Source organism: Centropristis striata, chromosome 7 (assembly GCF_030273125.1).
Source record: "Centropristis striata isolate RG_2023a ecotype Rhode Island chromosome 7, C.striata_1.0, whole genome shotgun sequence".
NCBI lineage: Eukaryota > Metazoa > Chordata > Actinopteri > Perciformes > Serranidae > Centropristis > Centropristis striata.
This window is the reverse complement of record NC_081523.1, coordinates 26,256,510-26,266,378: the sequence shown is the minus strand read 5'-3', so window position 1 is coordinate 26,266,378 and position 9,869 is coordinate 26,256,510. Positions and strand designations below refer to the sequence as shown.

The window sequence follows — 9,869 nt, the reverse complement described above, 5'->3', positions numbered from 1 at the left end:
TCTGCACTGCAATTGTCCTTCATCAGGCATCCCCATGTCATGGTTTTAGGTTGTTTTGGGTTTTTAGTTTGTTTCTCAAGTTATTTTGACAGTCACTTTCCTCGTGGCATGCCTCTTTTTATTTCCTGCCTTTGTTTTTTCCCGCCTGTTTTCTGTCACACCTGTGTTTCATTAGTTGATTAGTCCCTTGTGTATTTCACTGGTGTGCTTTTCCTCAAACAGTGTCTGGTTGTCAACGCTTGTCCCGTTTGTTCCTTGGCAAACAATTCCTTCCTCAGTTCGTCGTGCCATACCGGTTTATTCTCAGTTTAGTTTTTTGGCGTTTTTTTCTTTGTACTTTGATTCGACCCATTCTGCTCTTAGTCTTTGTTTTCTCAGTCTGCTCTCAGTTTTTGTTGCCTATCACTTTTGTTTTATGAAACCATTTTTTTGTCATTTCAGCTCAACTTTTGTTCATTCAACCTGCCTGTTGTCCGGCATTTGGGTCTTCCTTTTTAAAATTATTCATGAGACCCCATAGTGTCAGAATCTGTCTGGGAGAGAACATACTTAGGACTGAAACTGCTGGTGTTGGGGAATAGGCCCTCAATGTTTGCAGTCAGTGGAGTCAGAGACGGCTCCATCAACTGTAAAGAATTCAAACAAACTTCTATAAAATACTTCTTGAGTCAACATTCCCTACTCAAACACTCATACCTCAGAGTATTTCATATATAATACAATACTTATAGTTGTCTTGAACCTCTCCCAGACATCTTCTTTGAACTATGCAGGGATCTGATCCTGCAGAGGCTTCAGACCAGCATCTGATTGGAGCCATGCCTGCTAGCAGTCCTTGACTCTGCTGCTCTCTCTCAGCTTTGTCAGGGATGTCTTCAACAATGTAACCTTAGGTCAAACATAACAGCTCAGCTAGAAAAACACAGGAATATAAAAAATGTGGTATTGCTCTCCTAACTCCTGCTCCATCTGCAAGGGAAAAAATGCTGGTAGATCTTCTCATGCACAAGTTGCATTAGGCACTGGGCATGGGTAAAGAACTGATTCCTTACAAAGTAATACTGTCCTTGAGCTGTTTGGTCAATACAGGCTTGGAGCAAGAGGTCTGCCATTTCATGGTTATCTATAATGTCATGGCGTCAGTTTGTCGACAGCTGTCTCACAAAGCCAGCATAAGCTGCAGCGTGGGAGCACAATCCTTTTGCTATAGGTAGAATATCATGCTCTTTGCATTATGTCTGAGCCAGTTAAACATGTTCAGCCATTGCAAGTCAAAATCACTGACTCTGTATTCTTAAGAAAACCTGGGAAGATTAATAAAAAGTGATGTTAAAATCATGTTAGGGCCAGCTTTGTTAAAATACTCCTGACATAGCAAATGAATATTCTCTTCCACTTTCAGGGGTTGTGCACTGTTTTCAGACCTGGCAAATTCACTGCATATCATCAGTTACATCAATTATTACTTTTAAACGCCCTGTAATAATCTCATGATGTCTGCATTGTCTGCATAAGCCCTATTAATTCTCCTCCTCAAACTCGCCTTGTAAAGTAATCACTGATTCTACGAGGCATATCTACAAAGCTATAGCAATTACACTGATGGGATATAACATTATTTTGGACATATTTTTAAGAAATTTGACTTGCTTGGATGCAAAAGAAACAATATTCACCTGCATGAAGAGCCAAGAAATATCTGGGTGATGCTTGACACCTTCCATTCTGTAAAAAACAGATGGTCTTTGGAGGGGAAAAAAAATGCAGCCCTTTCCTTCCTCTTTGGCAGTTTTGGCAGTGCCTGTCCCGGTGCACTGTGTTGATTATGTTCAGCTCCACATAGGCAACACATAGGTGTAACGCCTCAAATGCAGTTATAAATAACAGAAACCCACCAAGTGCAACGCATGTTAGAAAATGGTTTTCCACGAAGACACCCATCAGAGTTTTGGCGAGAGTTGGAGGCGGCATGACGGAGGCTGCTGCCTCATAATTCTTCATGTGGGACAAATCCTGAGTAATTATGCTGTTCATATCAGATGTGCCAATTTGAATATTTATTTGAATCTTAATTGAGTAAAAGAATTATATATTTAAAATTTTAAGAGAGAAACTGGAAAATATACACTGTAATGTGAGTAAGGAAGGATCTTAGTGAAACACTTAAAAATGAATTGCAGCTTTATACATCATCTGACCAAAAGTTTGGAGTAATATTAGTAATAATATAACTAACTAATATTAGTTCCGGCTAATTTTTTTCTGGTTACATCATATAGAGCAACACCTTTATTTGTTTGCTTGAAGTTGCACTAAAAAAACAAAAAACAAAAAACTATTTTTATGGAAAACAAAAGTAAACTGAAATTATTATTTCATTAATAAGCAGAATTTATCCTACCACCAAGGCTTAATTTATGAGAAAAACATGTCTCAAACACTACTAAGCACAGTGTCAGCGTATAGAGTCAGCCCACCAGGGAAAGACAAATGAAATGTGACAGGCTTGTAAAACTAATGCATCCAACAGTCCCCTCCACTGACAGCAGAAACCACCTTTATTTTACTATGTGTCAATGGGATTTCCAAAGACAGCTGGAAAACGAAGCAAAAAGTGACTTTACACTGCAATGAACCAAGCTCCATTTATGTCATATTTTGTGACCAGACTTAAGTTGAGAGGTTTAGACAGTTTAGAGAGCAATTGAAATCAATTTAGTATGAATTCCTGTGACGGACAACTTTAAAGACAATCTGACACTGTCTGAGGAGACCAATTATTCATATAGCAAAACGTGACAGTGTATTTAAACTCCCTTGCTCCGAATAAAACCTTACTACCATGTTAGTGTTATGTGCTGCCAAATTGAAGATCGATGCTTATGTGACAGTGGCCAAACACTTGTCCTACATTAAACTGACACACACTGGCTGCTAAAACTGGCTCGTAAGTCAAAACTAAAAAGCTTTCTTCCCTATGACAAAGAGGCTTTGGATGGGACAAAGGAAGACATTCATCACTGCCATTGACACTCATGTCAGCTGTGTTTTTTACTAAAGATGGATGGGACAGCGAAATGCACTTTGTATCAAATACTTCTGTCTTCCCAGATAAGTCAATACTATTTTTAAAGCAATTACAACTTAAAGCCAGTTTAAAGTCTGCTTTGTCAATTAACCTTCTCATGGTAAAACACAGGACGGTGTTTCATCGTCTCCATAAACAGAGACGACAGACTCTTTGGATGCCGTGTATGTCTGAGGACTCACCACGATGGAAAGCCTTCAGTTAGGGTGGCCTGTGCAGCCCCCACTCTCAACCAACATGGAAAACCATGAGCTGACACAGTGCTCACTCAGCAAAAAAAGAACCGCATTTCCTGGGCCTTCAAACCTGAACCTTCAAACTGGCCGTATTGTTGCTTCACATCTGTAAAAGTCTGTATCCTTCTTCTTTTAATAGAACGAATTTTCAACTTTCCTATGATCCCATGAGTCCTTTTCACCCCACCTTTGAGTACCAGGAAAAACCACTACACAAATTATTCACTGGGGACTTAAACCACACACTTTAATACTTTTACTAGCATCAAATGGAGGCATCCCGAAAGAGACTCAACATGTTTGCAACATAACTTAGGATTTATTGTCAATTATTAAAAGCTCAACAGAATGATAAATTAATTTTGGTCGACATAACAGGCCTTAAAACATTTCAATCACATGTACAAATATGTGACCGCTGGATAACTTCCATTTGAAAGTCACTCAGAGCTTAAAACATCCTTGAACTGAGGAGGTCAGGATGTGTTACAGATCTAGCACCATGGACTGTGTGGGGGAGTTGACTTTTCCATTGTATCCTCTTCCCATTTTCCAGCGTTTGTGACCATAATTGTGGCCATGCTACAATCTTTTCATGCAAGTAGCCAATACAACTGGGAAATTAAATGATATAATTATCAATGAAGTGGGATAATACACAAACACCAACTTTTAAAACAGAATCCTTTTTCCTGGAAAGAAACACTCAATACACATTTTACACTGACAGTAAGCATGAAGTGTCTGCAAAGAGAATCTACATCAATCTTTCTGTCATCCACTGTTCTTCTCTTCAATGTGATCACTCCATCTTTCTGCCAAAATGTATTTAAGACTAAAGACAAACTGAAGTAATCCCTATGCTATTATTTCAGTGTCTGGATCCCTTCTCTGTCACATTTATATAATGGAGCATACCACTGAGGTGGCACAACTCTGACTTGAGCAAAACCTACCACTGTCATTGTCAAACCGCAAGTCAGCAAAAACAACTGTGAACACCATGGAATACTAAATAGTGCCATCCAATAAAATACTGCGCAATAAAAGGTAACCAACATCTTTATCCAAGTCATTTATTCAAATTACTCTCCATTACTGCTGCAAAATTATGTGATGCATATGGGAGTTATTAAGAGATGCTTAAAAATAGAAAGGCATAATAATGTGGTGAGGCTTCTCTTTGGGAGAATAGTCACTTCATTGTTTATTACTTACATAGTGGAACTATTGAATATGGGATTTTTCCGTTTTCCAAAAGCTCAGCAGAGATGTGCAGATTCGCTTATAGCTTTACAGCCACGTTCCACGACCATTGTTTCATGTTCTTCCGAAGCGCCTGTGAGTCCTCTGCAGGGAACATGCAGGAAATCTCTTAGGGACGGACAAGAGGAATTTTCCTTACCACAATGGAAACTTTATTTTGTATAGCATTACTGTCAGCCTAGTGTTGCAGTACTGCACTTTGTCAACAAAACTTTGTTAGAAAGTTATCCCTACTGTTAAACTGTTAAAATTAAAATCTTAGCCTGTGACATTTAAGAGCCCAGCTCTCTTGTCTCCGCATTTTATCCCACAGCTCTCTTTATCAACAATCACGCACAGGCAAAGGACACAGAGACATGCAAACTTCAATGTCATCTGGCATTAGTTTGACAAATCCATGAGAAAAACTACTTTAATCAAAAATGGTCCAAAATCTTGTGCCAAAAATGTGCCAACATATTCAAATATTACACAAGTCAGGAGATCAGCTGAGAAAAACAAGGAAAGGACAGATCAGCACTGAAATAACTCACCAGTGCATGTCTTTCTTAAAAGCTAAAATTACATTTACTATAATAAGTAACATGACAAGTAAAAAAAGTAATATTCTGGTCAAATCCAACAAATTCTCAAAAATGATTACGTTTACTGTGGTCCAACAGCTCAACAGAGAAAGAGCCGTAAACCATGAGCCTCTAAACCATTACTGGATTGTGAGTCAAAATTACTGCAGCATGGATCAAGTCCAGTACAACAGATTGACTCAGTTTTAATAAAGGAAAATATGAACAACATGAAAAGGCTTATATTGGGAAAAGGAGTGGTTTCTCAGAATCTGACAGATGTTCCTCTTCTCCTGGGTTGTGGTTAAAATGGCATGCCAACTCAGCAAGGCACGCTTACCCCAACTCAACCAAGCTTTTCCCTCACCCAGGTAAGTGCATGTAATTGTAGGTTTTTCAGTGTGGGGAGATTATAAAATTCACCTATTAAAACAAAACACACATTTAATTTGTCAGTATATTCAATGCTAGAAGTTGCTATTAGATTACTAACGATCAAGCATTAGAAATAATGGTGCCATATTAGGATGTTTTAAATAGTAGCTTTTTTAAAGTAAAATATTATAAATTCACTAAAACTGAAGAAGAAAAGTTTGTTTATGGAAAGGTTTCAGGTGAGACCCAGCTTTTTCATTCTTTACTAGACAGTGTTTTTCTTCTTGAGGAGACAAATGATCCAGGTGACTTACAGACCTTTGAAACAACAAATGCTACTTGTTTGAGATTTTTTAATATAATAGGTGCAGATATAGAAATATGAATGGGGGGATTAAGATTAGGTAAATGATATTCAAGCTTCAGCCCCAAACGCACTGATGCATGCATTTTAAAGTATACATATTTTTCTAAATAGCTGAACATGCACCAAAAGTATTATAAGGCACATCAAGTGAGTCTGAAAGCCATACTTACCTTGTTTCACTTCTGTTTTTTCTGCTGCAGAACCTTTTTGGAGAGAGCTAAAAAGGAATGAAGAGGCCAATATTTTATTTAATTAATTAATTTAGCTAAAGGTATTAAGACAGTCATCACAACAAGGCCTTCTGTGCTATAGGCTATACAATGTAGGCACATGTAAGTAATTTGTATTATTTTTATTAATTTATCCTGCGAATTACTTTGCTCATTTAGTCTACTGACTGTTCACTGTTATTACACCAACAGACACAGCTGATATATGAGCAATACAACTGTAATTCTGCTATGCTAAATGAGTCGAATACAGCTATACATACATCTTAGTGTTGTCAGATACTAGTATCTGATGGTATCGAATCGGGAGAAAAGCATATTGTCTAAACCATTGTATGCTATAGTTGCTTTAGTTTTAAGTTTTTAGTTAGTTAAAGCCAACTTAATGAATGTATAGAAAATGAATGTGGAGCATCTTTGAAGCAACATGTGTCTATAGCAACTTTTTCCCCCTCAAAATACAGTTGATTCTGTGTAGTTGGAATTTCACAGAACTTATCTCAAATGTATAAAACATGTGTGGGTAAATACATTTTTGACTATGTTGGCATTTCAGATCTGATGCCTGTAGTCCACCACACAAGAGCATCAACTGACACGTCAAATAAGAAACACCATTATTGCTTTCAGTGCATTTGCCTCTGTAGTGTTTTCTAATGTTTTCGCACCTTCCTATTCAAGGCAAAAATACCCCAAAACACTGTCATAAAAGTATTCATAGGCCCTTTATGTTTAATGTCATGTTTAACAGCATGTGGTATGGGCTGTCCACTACCGTGTGCAATATTACTTCTTATGTGTAATTTTTTTTACTTACTACTAGGATCTTTATATTCATAATTTTTAATTACCTTATCCGATTCACTTAGACTGATCTTCGACCTGTATTTTATTGTATTTTTTGGAGCAACCTGGCACAAGAATTTCCTTTGGGATTAATAAAGATTAATCTTATCTTAAATTACAAGTAATTTCTTTATTTTGTAAGCTGAAAATCAACTTTTTCTATGTCATAGCTGGACAACAATTGATATCAAGTTAACATACAACCATACAGTGTTCATACAGGGGAACATCGTGTTACAGCTATTTTAGGTAGTGATAGCCCTTTTGTTTATAGTGCAGACATTTCGACTTGTCATAGTAGTAGGAAAAGCACAGGTGTTACTCATAACATTAACAATGGCTCTGTTGTATTGAAGTGACCCTGTGAGCCATAACAGTAAGCCAGAATGTATGATTTCAGGACCTTGAAAATGAAGCAATAATTTTATCATTAGCACCTGTGCTTTTCTTATTGTGCCACGTCAAAATGTCAAATGTCTAAGGCTATTATAAGCAACCTGGCATGTTTAGGATGAATAAAGGGGTTGACCCAATATCAGGAACACCTCCAAAACACAACAGAAACCAGGTTATTTTAGCTGCATAATGTTACAGGCTACTAACAACTGTTAGAACTATTTCAACTGCGAAATGCCTGTCTAAAATAACTGATTCAACATTAAGTTAAGCAGTTAGCTAAACTGTTACTTAGCTAGCTACATTTCTGTACTGTTGGACTTTCATATTAGCATAAACAGTTGAAGTTAATTAATTAATTAATTAATTAATAAACACATTGTGTGACTCACAGCAGCTTGCTAACAAGCAGATAATGTCGATACCTTATTACCTTAATACCTTATATTCGGCTATTATGAAAAAATGTTACCTGCAAACAGTTAGCTGCTGTGCGTCGTTGGCGTCATTTTCACAGTTTTTCCATGACGTCAGTGCCTTGATTGCATTCACATGTGCAGCGCACCTGTGCCCTGCAGCCATCGCACGCACCCGTTGCCAGGCCAACAGGTCAGAGGTTAACTTCCCTAAATTGTCACTTTACGGATTTCCCATTGAGCGATTTAACACTTTTATGGTTGAGGTAGACCGACATTTTCCAGTGACTTCTTACCTAGAAGGAATTCCTCCAGGAGTAAACGAACCTAGTAACCACAGGATGTATTGCCATCTTGTGTAGGTGGAGGCCCCTCACCTGTTTTCCTCTTCTCCACTCCTGACTTCTAAATCCCCTGTAACGTGGCAGCATTATCTCATTCAGAGAGCACAGAGGTAATAACATTATAGAGAATAGCGTTTGCTGAGGCCCATTATACTGCATTATTATATGACAAATGAGGTCAAACGTGACCATGATTAATTCTTAGTCATACATAAAGTATAGCTTCCACATTAGCTCTATTACAATAATGCCAAATAACGTAGTGGCATAGAGAACTATTTAAAAGCTCCATCTATTTCATAAGAGCAACAAACGTATAAAAAATCCTGCAGAGAATTAAAAACCTGCTGGTTGTGTTGTAGTTGCAGAACTGCCATAACAAAACTAATGATCATCCTGAAAGTACATATTAACAAATGTGTGAAATAGCTATACCTATCAATTATTCACTCCAGCCCAACTGGTTGAATTTGTGTTACAGAGAGCCACAATACATCATACCCATAGAATGCAGTTAAAGACTCCTTGTGGAAACACGACTACCTCGGGTTTCCTGGCCTTGTATTCTGTGGTTCTTTTTTTATTCTCATATTCCACTGAACAGGGCAATTTTGCCTATTATTTTAGGATCAGATGTCTGTGCGGCCCTATAATGCTGCCATTTAAACAATTCATCCAGTTTATTAGAATTTTCAGCAGTGAGTGATATTTCACATCACGTGTTCCCAAGATTTATGTTATTTACTGCTCAGCAAGTCATAACATATTTTTCACAAAATATTTAGGTATAAAACACTGGATTTTTTTCTGAATGAAGTCGATGACAAACTACAGCCTGAAAGAACAGTTGTAAACTACTTCAAGAAAATGCCAGTGAAGCACATAGCTGCGGAATTTGGTGGTTTATTAGTCATTTGGCTCCCTTATGGTCTTACTTTTTGTAAAAACCACAGACAGTGGTAACACTATGGGAGGCTGTTGCACAGCTGTGCCATTTTATGAATAAATGTCTCCCTTTGGATGCATTTTTAACACAGCAGGGACAGGAGCAATAACAGTGCAGAGCACAGGGCAGAAAATCTGACTAGAGATCCAGCAGGAATAGAAGCCTGTTTGGTGATAAATTAATTTTATTACCAGCCGTCTGAGAGTAATGCAATTTGTTTTTTTATTCTACTACTTGGCTTCTGTGACTTTTGTGAATGGGCTATTTTCCACAAATACCGCTTGCAGAAAAAAGGGCCGATTATTAGAGTCTCAAGAGAACTTACAAGAGGAAAAGGTCTTTTCTGACATCTGGTTTGTTAATCATTATCTTTATAAAGCGTGTATGACTTGTTTTTTAAACCAGTGGCCTATCATTTATACAAGTTTCTAACATTTTAATAGTGAAATGTAACAGGCTTGTGTTTTAAGTCACAATAGCCAATTAAGAGTGAGATATACTGACGTTTACATGAAACTGCAGAGTTTCTGGCACTAAAGCTGAGCAACCTTTTGGGGTGTATTTCTTAATCTCTGGCTCCCTCTGGAGGGTCCCAGCTGTACATACATCAGATACTCCCCCAGATGGCATTTATATACTGCAGCATGTGAAGTCCATTCATGCCAACATGCATTTTGACCAGATATAGGATGCCTTGTTATTCAACAAATTGTAAACAAGACTACTTAAATATTTTTTTTGCATGCACATATAAATACACAAGTAAATAAACACATTCTGAGACATAAAAGACAAA

The 9,869-nt window shown here is 37.5% G+C and overlaps 1 long non-coding RNA gene across 1 annotated transcript; it reads right to left on the bottom strand.

The window, feature by feature from the left end:
* Positions 1 to 3,613: 3,613 nt before the first annotated feature.
* LOC131975113 (uncharacterized) lies at positions 3,614 to 6,119 on the bottom strand. The gene is made up of 3 exons (XR_009394699.1): positions 6,066 to 6,119; positions 4,543 to 4,674; positions 3,614 to 3,938 (listed from the first exon to the last, which is right to left on the bottom strand). It is a non-coding gene; the product is annotated as an uncharacterized LOC131975113 (long non-coding RNA).
* Positions 6,120 to 9,869: the final 3,750 nt, after the last annotated feature.